The sequence below is a fragment of the Macrosteles quadrilineatus genome, unplaced genomic scaffold, assembly GCF_028750875.1.
Source record: "Macrosteles quadrilineatus isolate MER2022 unplaced genomic scaffold, UCM_ALF_1.0 Scaffold_1__1_contigs__length_201487025, whole genome shotgun sequence".
NCBI lineage: Eukaryota > Metazoa > Arthropoda > Insecta > Hemiptera > Cicadellidae > Macrosteles > Macrosteles quadrilineatus.
The window spans coordinates 2,630,301-2,643,054 of record NW_026542594.1 but is presented as its reverse complement, the minus strand read 5'-3'; the positions used below and the strand labels follow the sequence as shown (position 1 = coordinate 2,643,054).

Sequence of the window (12,754 nt, the reverse complement as noted above, 5' to 3'; positions counted from 1 at the left end):
TAGTGAGAAACAGAAAACAATACGGAAGTCCAATTTAACATGTGCTGCTGTAATTGTTATGTGTTGCTACAATGTTGACTCTTCAAATTTGGTGAGAAAATTACAAGATTGCATTTTATGCTTCCAACTTTTCGTCACTGTCTCCAATGGTCGAAATAGCTGACCGCCACGGTAACATCGTTCATATACACAGAATTGTAAATGCTCGCTGTATAAGTGTGGATATATAGAATAGTGGTGTATTTGATTTTTGACACAATATCATCAACATAATACAGTAGACACTAAAACTAGCAAAAAATGATTTAACAGGATTTTAAAACACTCGGTGAAAGCAATTAAACCCAACTTTGGCTACATTAAAAACTATGAATGAAAACAACGTCATTTTCTGTCTTTTTATGTAGTAGCTTTATCTTGGCCGTATGTTTCATGATGATAAGGGGTTTTTCGCTTGTGTAATCTACTACTTAAATAATAGCAAGTGTAGTAGTACTAACAAAATTCAAGATTTTTAAAGTTGGTTATTTATTTAATCTTTCCACCCAATAGGATTTCATTGTTTGTTAAAAACTAATTCTATACAATTTACAAACGGGTGCAGAAAGAAACTCTCGTGAGGAAGGGCTATTACAACAGTTAGCTGACGCATGCCATGTCCGGTTGTTTCATAACACAAAACACAAAACAGCCAACACTGCAGAAAATACTACATAACTACCCTGCACATTCTTAAATTTCTCGTTTGTAGGCATCTATTCAAAAAGGCACATAGCTTACTCTCATTATGCATTAACTAAAAATAAAACTTTAAGCTTTGTAAAATTAATATAAAAGTCCAACCAAACCTTAAAGTTAAACCAATAATGGTTTATGTTGTCCTTAATAAATAGTATTAATTTTAGACGATAACAAATAATGATTGGCGATGCCCAACACAAAGACAATTCTCCATAGAAACTGATATTTTTCTTAGTTAGGTAAACCTACATTTCTGTGTGGGTTCCTCCCCGAGTCATTGTCACAGAGCTGAAGTATTGACTTGACTATGTAGACGTCGTTGCGTTCCATAGGCCGGACGCACACAGATCAAGCATTTCACCTGAAGCAAGTGTTGCGAGGCAAAATGTTTCGCTGGGTACGAGCTCCACATGTATTTCAATGGTACGCCGCACACTGATCAAGCAAACGTAGCGAGGCGCCTCGCAACGCCTTGAAACATTTGAGCAGTTGCTCGACGAATGGATCCCATACAGCACAATGTTTGATGTTTCAAGGAGCAAAACGTTCTGCGCATGCGCCAAATCCTTTCTAGCTAGTAAAGCTTAGAGGCTTTCAAAATTCAATTGGCCGCTTGTTGTTAAAAAAATAACTCTTTCTTTGGAAAATGAATTTTGAAGTTGCGTTAAAACTTAACAATTATATTTTAAATTTCTATTAAACAATATTGTTGTTTAATTTTTCTTGCTACCATTTTGGTAGTCATACAGCCCATGCAAAGTAGTAAAATAATTAAGAAATTACCAAGGTTACTCAGTTCATTAATCATTATTTATATCACCATCACGACACTATCTAATAATAATTTCTTACTGTATTTAAAACCCTTCCTATAAAATAGTATAGCAATTATTCGACAATGATTGTAAAATTTCCCTGGATCTGATTTAATTTCTGACAGGAAAACTGTCTATCAACAGATTGATTGGGTGAACCCAAGGTTGTCTTTCTATTTAGTCCAGCATTTTGCAAAAACTGACATTCAGCAATAGTTGAATTCCTCGTCACATATGTTAAAACAATACTGTAGTATAAGACCAGTAAACATAATATGTATTTCTAATATTTATTTTTCTTAATTTTGCTTGAAACCAAATGCTGAATCATGCTTGAACCTTCCGCACACTGGAGAAGCAAATAAACAAAACGCTTCAAGCAAATCGTTGTGCAACATTTTGCTTCAGGTGAAATGCTGGATCAGTGTGCGTCCAGCCATACTGAACAGACACCAAACGCTAAACACTATGCATAAAACATATTCGTATGAAATCTGCAAAAGGTAAAGTTATTTAAGATATACGAGGTGTTAGCCCGTCCTACGTACGGGAATTCAGTAGTCAGTTAAAACCGTGTACAATTCATATCGGCTAGTTTACACATATAAAGACAAAGTTTCTTGCAGTTTTAATGTGAAAAATCATCTTGTAAACAAATGTTGTGTGACCAAATATGTTTTTCTTCCATCACAGGCCTATCCGATATGCATTTTAAATCCGATAATTTTACAATAAAAAAGCAATTCTGCAATTTTTACGATGTGAAAAGCGTTGAAGTGAGATTTGCAGCCGATTCGCACAGACGCACACTGATTATAAGTAGCCTACAGTAGAGGGAGTAATAGTCAATTGAGAAGTGTATAGACCTAGTCAACGATACCACCTTCCATAGCATACCTGCCTCTTCCATAATTATTATCACCACAATACAACTACTATACATAATTTCCAGTAGGTCTGAATAGAAACGACCTAAAATAAAACGAAAATATCCAATAAAATTCACAGTACACATAAATCGTCACACCTATCCTTTATATCAATTTCACTGCATTAATTGCTAAATAAATAGGCGTAAACAAAGAAAAGTAAAAACAATAATAGTTTGTTTTGAAACAGCTGTTTGATTCAAATAACATTCATTTGAAAAAAAAAACTAGGAATATAAAAAGTAAACACGCCAGTAAAGCTAATGACGTAATTGTTAATGTTTAGTATCCATACCGTTATCAGTTCTATCCTTAATAATTACCCACCCTCATTGAATAAGTGTACATCGTAATTTCCCATATTAGTTCATTTAAACTACACCCATATTAGTTCATTTAAACTACAATATATTCATTGAAATAAAAGTGATATTTTCACGTTTGGGGGCGCTGATATAGGCACCCCCAAACGTAACCACAACTGAATACGATTTCATAAAAGGATGGTTTGTCTTATTGCAGTATCCTAGGTCAATGTTGACGTATATCAATGTATAAAACCCGGCTGAGGTTGTGGTGGTAATTTAAAATCGTGATTCCTGATTATTCTTGATCTTCTTTTTATGACATCAATATTTCCGGTCCTAATCCAAACAAAGTTAAAGCAGACAAACATTAATTGTAAACAAAAAGCTACAATTAAGAATTAAAACATGTAAACCTTGTTATTTTTCTAATCTTTCCTTGAAAAGTGTAGCAGTAAAATAATTTGCATTTATCCTTTTTTTTATTAAGACTCGTGTACAGAGCCTCGATTTGTACTGTGGTTTAATTAATTTTGATTCAAACTGTGGTTTAAACTGTGGTATAATTATCTATACTAATCTAACTTATTTCCTATAATCAATGACAAAATAAGAGTAAATAAAATAACCTCATAGTTCCATAGTTTATATTTAACCAGTTATATTGCTCTAAAACAAATCGAAGATTACAAAGATTGTTTTAAAAATAATTTGAAAATCCTAGTATTTTACTATGTATATTTAATTAATCCGTAAGCCTCTTACAGAAGAATTGGACGTATCAATGATTAGCATTACACATAGTATAAATAAGTCAACCCTAAGTATGTCTTTACATTTTTATCCAAATGCTGAATTTGTGACACAAAAGCTGAATGTTTACAGCTGTTATGTTAAGCAAATTATTTTATGCCAAAAGCTAGTTTAGAATCTTAGCGTCGGCTGCTAGACTTTTTCAAAATTAAAAATTAATTTCTAAAAAACTGGGGCCCTAAACTAAAATTATGGCTTCGACATTCCCTAGTTTTTAAAATTATCTTTCTTTCAACACAAAAATCATGAAAATCCGTCGAGTGGTTTATTCAGAATCGTGAAATAAAAAAACACTGTTTCGTTTTAATATTATAGAAGATAGATGTCGCAGAATATCATGTTATTTTTTTTTTAGTTTGTCCAAGTACTGTACGGTATGTAGGTGTATTGTATTAAAGGTTGTACTGTAGCTTGATATAAACAGTGTTATCACTAAACTACAAAACCAACAAGCAAGGTACAAAAGATAATCCACGGGATGATCGAGAGTATAATGTAAATTAATTAAATGGTAGCTTTGTTATTAGCTGCGATTAGCTGGGATTATTCTTTACCCAGAACCATTCAATAAAATCACCAGGATTTCAATTACAGTGTAGCTTTACTTTATATTCTACATTTATGTTTAGAGGGTGGTACTTGAACAAATTCCATCCAACTAAACACAAATTAATTATTATTATTATTAATTGACTTACTAAAAGAATACATTTATGATTGCGATTTACAGAACAAGGGTTAAGGGGATTTTGAAAAAAGGGATATATATAATATGGTTTGAGCTATTGAGGTCATACGCGTTATTTCTTTAACATCTTAAAAAATTGCCCTAAATTCGAAGCAATGCCGTTTTATTGAAGATTTGAGCTGTTTCAAGAATTTTGGCCAACATAGGTTTGGAAGAAAGTTAAAACTTAGACTAATATTTGATGTTTTAATGGAATGGCTATACTTTATTTTTCATTTCATGGGATACGATTCAATACGATTTTCATCACTCTACGATTTATAACTCCATACTGTAGTCACAAGAGAAAACACACAGTGTTTACAAGTTAATACAAGCAAAGAATATTATTTTTTGAATCGGAATTTGTTACATTTTTGTTAAAATTATAGTAGGCCTAGTTATTGAAAGGAGCAATACCACAAGTACTGCGTAAAACTGATACAAGGACACAAAATGTAAACTTTATCTTATCATTTGGTAAAATAATTCACAACTTTTCCTAAAATTGTATTCGTCGATTTATTTATAGTAAAACCATTGACTATAAACACACACTCCATAAATAGAACGAATGAAGTGATAACGTGCAATAAAAGATCTGGGGTGGAATACAAAATAATAAGCAAAATGTTCTTTAAAAAAATAACTGTCTTTATAAAAAAATAACTTTTGTGTTATTTCAATTGGAACCACTTGTATGTATTCTATTGTACAAAATAAAAATAACTAGTAGTACTGTATAGCTTATGTACCGGCCCCACCCTCTACATCCGCGGACAAATCAGGAAGAACTATGTGCAAGAGAAACGTTTATAAGATTGACAAAGTTACTCTGCTTCAATAATTTATTTACACAAAAAAGCATCTGATTAGTGATCACTAATCCGCAGGTTAGGTTTATCACACTACCCACTACTTCACGTGAGCATAAGCAACACCGAATCTAGATCAGCCTGTCCAGTGCCTGATGTTTAATTACCACACCAATGCTCTCAACTGGGGGCGTAGCTCAGATGGTAGAGCGCTCGCTTAGCATGTGAGAGGTACCGGGATCGATACCCGGCGCCTCCAGAAATTTTACTTCGCAAAGGGAAAAAACTGAGAATAACTACTGTAATGAATTGATTTTCTAGATCGTAAGTTTTTATGAATTTAATCATATGATGATAGCAAATGTGGGGGAGAGGGACTTACCCCTCCCCCTACCATAATCTGTAGGCCTATATTATATGCGTAGTGCTAGATAGTAGATTTTCATTTCTTTTAATTAGTCCACGTCTTTATCTTTCCAATACAACATACAGACGTACACAAAACAATATTGGAAGTAAACAATAATGTAGGCTACATCAAAGAAATTTAGTTGAATTTCTAATCCAATATTTTAAATTTTTATATTTAGGCTTAGTAACCGAAAACATATTGAAAATCCGTACATATTGAGAAAAAGGATAAAGTCATACGGGAATGTGAGTGGATTGTTAATACAGCTCTAATACATACTGCAATTCAATGGTTATTCACATGGAGCGAAAATAACAACTATATTGACGAGCCATGGGAACAAAATTGATGTAATGATATGACACAGTCAAAGTCATGACCAAAGTCTATACGTTAGTTGGTTTTTGTAAAAAATCAATCGTAAAAGACAAATAATAGAGCTTGCCTAATACAGGCTTTTTACATTAACAATTCAATCACACTATGAAATAATTAAGACAAGCAAACATTGCTCATATTAGAGTGTAGATATTAAATATTAACAGACGTTTCATTAAAAAGTAGTGACAAATTATCCATATGGCCATAATGTAAACAAATCTGGGAAGGGAACTTTAAAGGCCTCTGGGGCAGAGCCCCAAGGGAATTTACTTAGTTTATCTTTTGATGGCTCGTCTACAGACAGAGACCTTTCTTTGGACACCTCTACAAAGTTTCTACGGCCAGCCGTTCTGTCAAATTAGTGGAGACTTTCAATTAAGTTTTCAATTAAATATTTAGATTCCCCCAATGTTAATCTTATGGGAGAAAACCCAAATTTGATGGAAGAAAACCCAATTTTGATGGAAGCTCCTGCCCAAACTACTAAAGGTTTCAAAAAATGATAACCACTTTGCAAAACTAAAGATCAGAGCCATTTTTTGTCACTTTAATCATCAAAATCGGTTCAAAAATGAGGGAGGGGTTCTGTTTCCAAAAATCGGCTTAGCGTATTATATATATAGATAGATTTAATACAATATTTGTTTTCGTTGTCGATAGGCCTACTGCATGTTCTTATAAAAATCCACGAATATAAGAACAGAAACGGTATGTATCATAAACATAAACAAAATACGTAACTGGCCCAAATCCTATACTAATAACATTAACATATTGTTTGGACAAATCTATTTAAGCAGGTAATGTAAAATCATTTTTCCTTGCGGGCCCGGAAAATCATTATTTGTTTATGTTTATGATCCATACAGCTTCTGTTCTAATAGGCCTATTTGTATAGAAACCATTGTTAGAAACGAGAACAGAACAATAAATAGTAAGACCAAACTGAGGGTTAGTTGTGACCAAGATGCAAGTTGTGACAAGGCCCCACTAGGTAAGGATTTACATTGACAGTAGGCCCTTACACATTATTGAAAAACACCAGCATGATCGTTTTTTTTTTGTACTCAGTTGAAAATTACAGAAAGTATTATAGATCATTAAAGGCGTGTGAAAACCACATTGACAAATGGTTAAACAGTATCTTAAAATCAATTACCTAAGTAAAAGATATAGAAATGAGTGCAAGTTTCAGTAAAGCAACGAGGGTATCCCATGGTCATTAGCTGAGTAAAATGCCAACTTGACATTTGAGGCTTGCGAATGAACCGACTAAAGAGTGCACAATCCGTTGTTCATTCTTGCTAATATATTGAAACAAACATAACAATCTCTGCTAATCTATATATATGTTATTATATTCTAATAGGCCACGCATCCGATCACCATGTGTTGTTGTATAGGTCATGGCAGGTAGATTTGCCATCAAACAAATCATTTTTTAAATTCCATCAGAGCCCTAGTATGTATAAAATGTGTCATGGAGAAAACCGGGCTTTACGACATTCTAAAACAACAAACTAATGTTAAACAAATAAAAAAAACAATAACATCTACCAATCACCTACTAGTGGTTTAAATAATACTAATGTTTTTGATTAGTATTATTTCCAAGTTTGTACGAAATTTTTGTAGAGGGTGAATACGTACAAAAACTATAATAAATCTGCAAAGTAAAACTTGGAAATAATACTAATCAAAAACATTAGTATTATTTAAACCACTAGTAGGTGATTGGTAGATGTTATTGCTATAATAAGCTGAAGAACGATTTACTATACTTGAGTTTGAAAAAAATCCCTCCCCCCACAAAAAAAAAAACAAAAACTTCCGTCAGCTTGACCAAAATAAGCGAAACTACTGTAGCTTAAAACTAATTTTATAATATAGTATATTCTTTATTAGAATTATTCAATTTTAACTACAACATTTCGCAATAAATAAGAGTTTTTTTTGTGGTTTAGTAATTACCATTGTGATGGAAAATGTCTGCAATAAACCTGTGAACATTTACTCACTTTCGCCAACAATGAACTTCAAACAAATAAATAGAGTGTAATACAGTAGCTTTGAAGATTTTGTAGAATTACGATCTCCTAGCTCCCAAATTTATTGAACTAAAAACTACTTGAGCGTGAGATTTCTATCTCGAAATATCATGTTTAGAGCCACTACAGGGAATTTATCAGCGCCTTGAGTGCCTCCGACTACAGTCCACACGACACACGAGCATACCAACTGCATTACTGGATTGAAGGCGTTGCCACGGCCGTCCTATCGTCTTGCCGGTTATTGATTTCAACAAAATAAATCACTTATGCCTTATTAGATTTAACACTTCTAATAGGTTTTCATAGACATACAGCGTAAAAAGACAGCCCTTTTAATCTCTTCCCAACGTGTTTCAAAGTCAGCAAGTTGCTTTATGGTTGGAACTTTAAGTAGGCTACATTAACTGTACCACAGACAAGGGAAGTCAATGACAGTACCTAACAGATTTTTTTATTTGCATTGGCCTAAGGGATCAATGTGTAGTATGCTACAATCTTTACATATTATTCTGAGACCATTTCAATAAAGTTAATTTGGAAATAATTAATAGGCAATGTCAATCATTAGGGTTTGATTAACAGTAAAGAAAATAATGATTCATTGATTTTAACTAAAAATCAATAAGATTTAAACACATCAATAAATCTCTTGGTCCAGAACAGTATGTTTATTAGATGGTATGTTACTTTAGTTATTGAAAAATGTTATTATTCAGCAAGGTTCATTTTTTTAAATTATAGCCACAAGATTCAATAAAATTACTCAAACTCTTAATATCTAATCAAACAAAATTATAAAATTTGGATCCAAATTCCTTTAAAGTTAAAAAATGTAAGACAGTCTTGTCAGTTGTGATTTTGAGGCAGTACCTATCTGAACGTAAATCACGGTCTACATACATTCTAGGCTTGAAAATAATTACTGTAGACCTAAAAATAAATATCATGAAAAATGTACATGGTATGAAACAAGTGGTACGTTTATTCATTCTATGGTTTGTTACAGGAAAATATATTGCCACAAATGAATTATAGAGCATGAGGATATTCTATAACTTTGGTAACATTATTTATTATTTAAATATATTTAATTGTTAACTTTAAATAGGGTCTGTAAACTCCTTAACATATTGGAAAATCTGAAGCTAACAGACTGAGTTCAACAATCTGAGTTTGGTTTTGTGTTAGTGAGTGATGTATGTGTGTTAAATAAATGAGTTTCAGAGAATTTATATATAGGTAGTCTATTACTGTATTTCTATATATATATATGTCCGTTAGCACAATAACTTGAGAAAATAATATAAGATTTTCATTGAATTTGGTATAAACATGTAAACCTACGTTTTTTTGAACAAGTTTGCATTTCGAAATTTCTTATTAAACTATTTGAAGAGCTTAAAACAACAACTAATTTAGTATCCTATAGCGATATTGTTTGCCTAACGGTTATGGAGAAAATTCCTGAAAAAGTGTTAATTAAAAATTCCAATGTTTTTCTTTACATGGGGAGTAATTAGGTGGGCTGTTGCAATTTGCTTGTTTATGGATATTTTAATAACATTTGGCTATGTTGTTTATTTTATTCCAAGCTATCAACATTTCAGTAAAAAAAACACACCTCAATACCTTTCTCATAGCAACAAACCTAAGTACTCATTGAAATTAATGTTATTTAAATCTTACTATTATAATATTACTAGCAGAGGACCCGTCCTTCGTCCGGGGTTGATGTATGTTTAAATTATTGTGCTTTTTGAAATCTGACATGAAAAAAAGAGTAAAATAAGATTAAATTCCAATAAATGTACCTATCAAAAACTATGAACTTACTAATTACATAAAAAAACATTTTCAAACAATAAAACAAATAAAAAAACTCAAAGCTTTTACTTACTTTTAAATGATAAAATCAAACATAGACAAACAATAATTTACAACATCTGGTTAATATTACGGTTTGAATTAAATTAAACATGTGATCTTGTTTCTAAAAAGCATTGCTCACTAAGCATTGATTATAAAAATATCGCATTATATACTATGTGAGCAAACAAAAACATTAACTCTCTTACTACAAAATAGTACAGAAACATACTTAGCCCTATTATTTATAACTCCTACTGTTCATGTACCAAAGGCAAGTGCATATAAAACTTATATGTCAAGGGTCGGTTAAGTTAAGACGAACTTGGTTGAAAATTTACATGTAATGACCATGGAACGTTCGTAAAAAGTTATTCATTATGAGAATAGAATGTGAAATCTACAGGAAGTGTCAAAAGTTATACCAGTAGCTACTACTGGATTAGAAAACATCACAACTAATCTATAGGTAGTAATTAGGAATATGAAATTATTATTTAAAAATGTGTGAAAAGGCAAATGGTGTGAACAATATTTCTCTCAAAATTGAAAAAATGTACAATTAATTATCTCCTTGAGAAAAAGTTTCAATTTTTAAGGTGTGTGCGCCCTACTCTAAACACAATTTAAGTGTTCAAAAATGTTAAAATGATTCAAGTAAATGGGATTTTATAATTTTACTATTTTTTACACCAAAACCTTTCAATACAATCATTCACATTAGCGAAATTGTAAATAATTAATTAGGTTTAGATACAACACCAGATATACAATCTCACTTATTTCATGAAACCAATAATCAATGAACCATCAAATATAAGAATAAATAAACATGTCACATGATTGTAGAGAATATTATATGCCTATTTATAAACCAGCTGTGGAATCAGCTTATTTACATTTGGGTGGGATAGAAAATTGTAAACATTGTGTGTGTTTTAATGGCAGCCATGGAGACCAATCAATATTTACTTTTAAAATCCTCATCTCAGAACTTTAAAAGCCAAAGGGGCAAAGCCCACGGTCAGTATCAAAGTGTGAATAGTCCTATAATGGTCCTTGGTATGGTAGCTATACTTTTGTAAAATTTAAGCCCAGTCAGTTCAGTAGTTTATGTGCCTATTAGTAACACACATACAGACAGACACCACTAGATTTTTATATAATAGTATAGATAAATGTGAAAGTTTGTGCGTTTGTTTGTATGTTTGTTGGTTTGTTTGTTTGAAGTTCAATCACCCATTAACTACTGGTCAGATTTGGCTGAAAATTGGTATGGTGATAGCTCACATTCCCGATTAACGTACTGTATAGACATATTATCTCAAAAATCCTTTCGGGCTCCACCCCATTGGCTCTGGAGTTTCCTCATGTTAACCTTATGAGTATTCATATTTAAAAGGAATTAAAGAATTTTGTGAGCTTTTTCAACTACACAAGTTGGTTCTATGTTATTAAATAGCATTAACAAGTTAAGAGGTTTACCAACAGGGTGCAGCACTATTAATTCTTTGCATTTATGACAACAGTTAATTTGAACCAACTAGCATCAAAAAGCTGTAATATACAACGAGAAATTTACTTTTTTTTATTGTTTAGGGACAGTGGTTGAACATTATGGCTATGGTAGATGTGCTATATTATAGCATACCGTAAATTAAAAGAACCAAATTTTCTTAAACGGTGTCCTCTCCTATTGCAAACGCCAAGTATAACTGCAATAAGCACTTATACGCCAACCCCCGTACGAAGGACGGGTACTCTGCTAGTAGAAAATAAATTTGACAGTGTTAAGGAATATCTTTGTAGAAATCAAACTAGGTAAATTGACATTCCCTTAGTCTGCCTGCAGGTTTGCTGCGGTGGTTATTACGGTGGTATTTTTTTGTATTTTTAGGGTAGATGATTTTGATTTTTACTTAATTACATAGGAAAACAATATATATCAATGGACATTAATAGTATTTAGTAAAAAAGTATTTAAAATTAGTCAAATAACCCTCTTAATAATAAATTGGATAAAACCAAACTTTAAGTCGTCTTCAGTTGACCCTTAGGGATGATAAATGTAGAAGGAGAGTAGCCTACTTTTAGTTTTTATCTATGCTTAATGGAACTTATTTATTCTAGGTTTTCAGCCTTTTGTAGAGCACAGATAAAACTACAACAGCAGTATAGTGTGATGCAACTCTGATATAAGTCTTTGTATAGAATATCAATATTTAAGCATTCATACAAATAGAAACATACCTACCTATAAATTGTCATATTTGAAAACTCAACATTAGCATTCACAATTCAATCAAATTTAGGTTCCGTGTCTAATCAACAGTGAGTTGTACAATTGACTATATATACCTACAGATTTATTTATTTATAGGTATATATAGTCAACTGTTGTACCCTACAGTAGACTACTAGGCTTAGCCTATAATAAGAGAAGAGACAGGCCAGGACGTAACTTTTCACAAGTGATGCCATACAATCAGTGTGTCTCTGACCTCAATTAATATCTGTCTCTCACATCACTCATCATTACCACTGTCACTGCCACTGCCACAGCCACATTGATTGTCCAATCTTCATTCTACATCAGCTGACGGATTCTATTACTAAAACATTTAATAGGTACATCTCCAAACATCCAAACTACTGTTGTTGATCTGTACATGTAATTTAACTGTGCAGTCAATTTTGAGTTTTAAAATATGTAAGAAACTATTTAGTTAAAATTAAAAAAATATGAATATTAAAATATGTCTTTCAACACAGATACAGTATCCAGACACTCACTGTAGGAGTTAACATTCACTAGCCAGTAAATATATGACAATTGAGTCTGATGATGAACAATGTGATTGGTAAAACAGTAAATAGTCAATGGTAAAATCAATTGTCG

The 12,754-nt window shown here is 32.0% G+C and overlaps 1 non-coding gene across 1 annotated transcript; it reads left to right on the top strand.

Moving 5' to 3' along the window:
• The first annotated feature begins 5,331 nt into the window (after positions 1-5,331).
• On the top strand, positions 5,332-5,404 carry Trnaa-agc (transfer RNA alanine (anticodon AGC)). The gene has a single exon. It is a non-coding gene; the product is annotated as a tRNA-Ala (tRNA).
• The last annotated feature ends 7,350 nt before the right edge of the window (positions 5,405-12,754 follow it).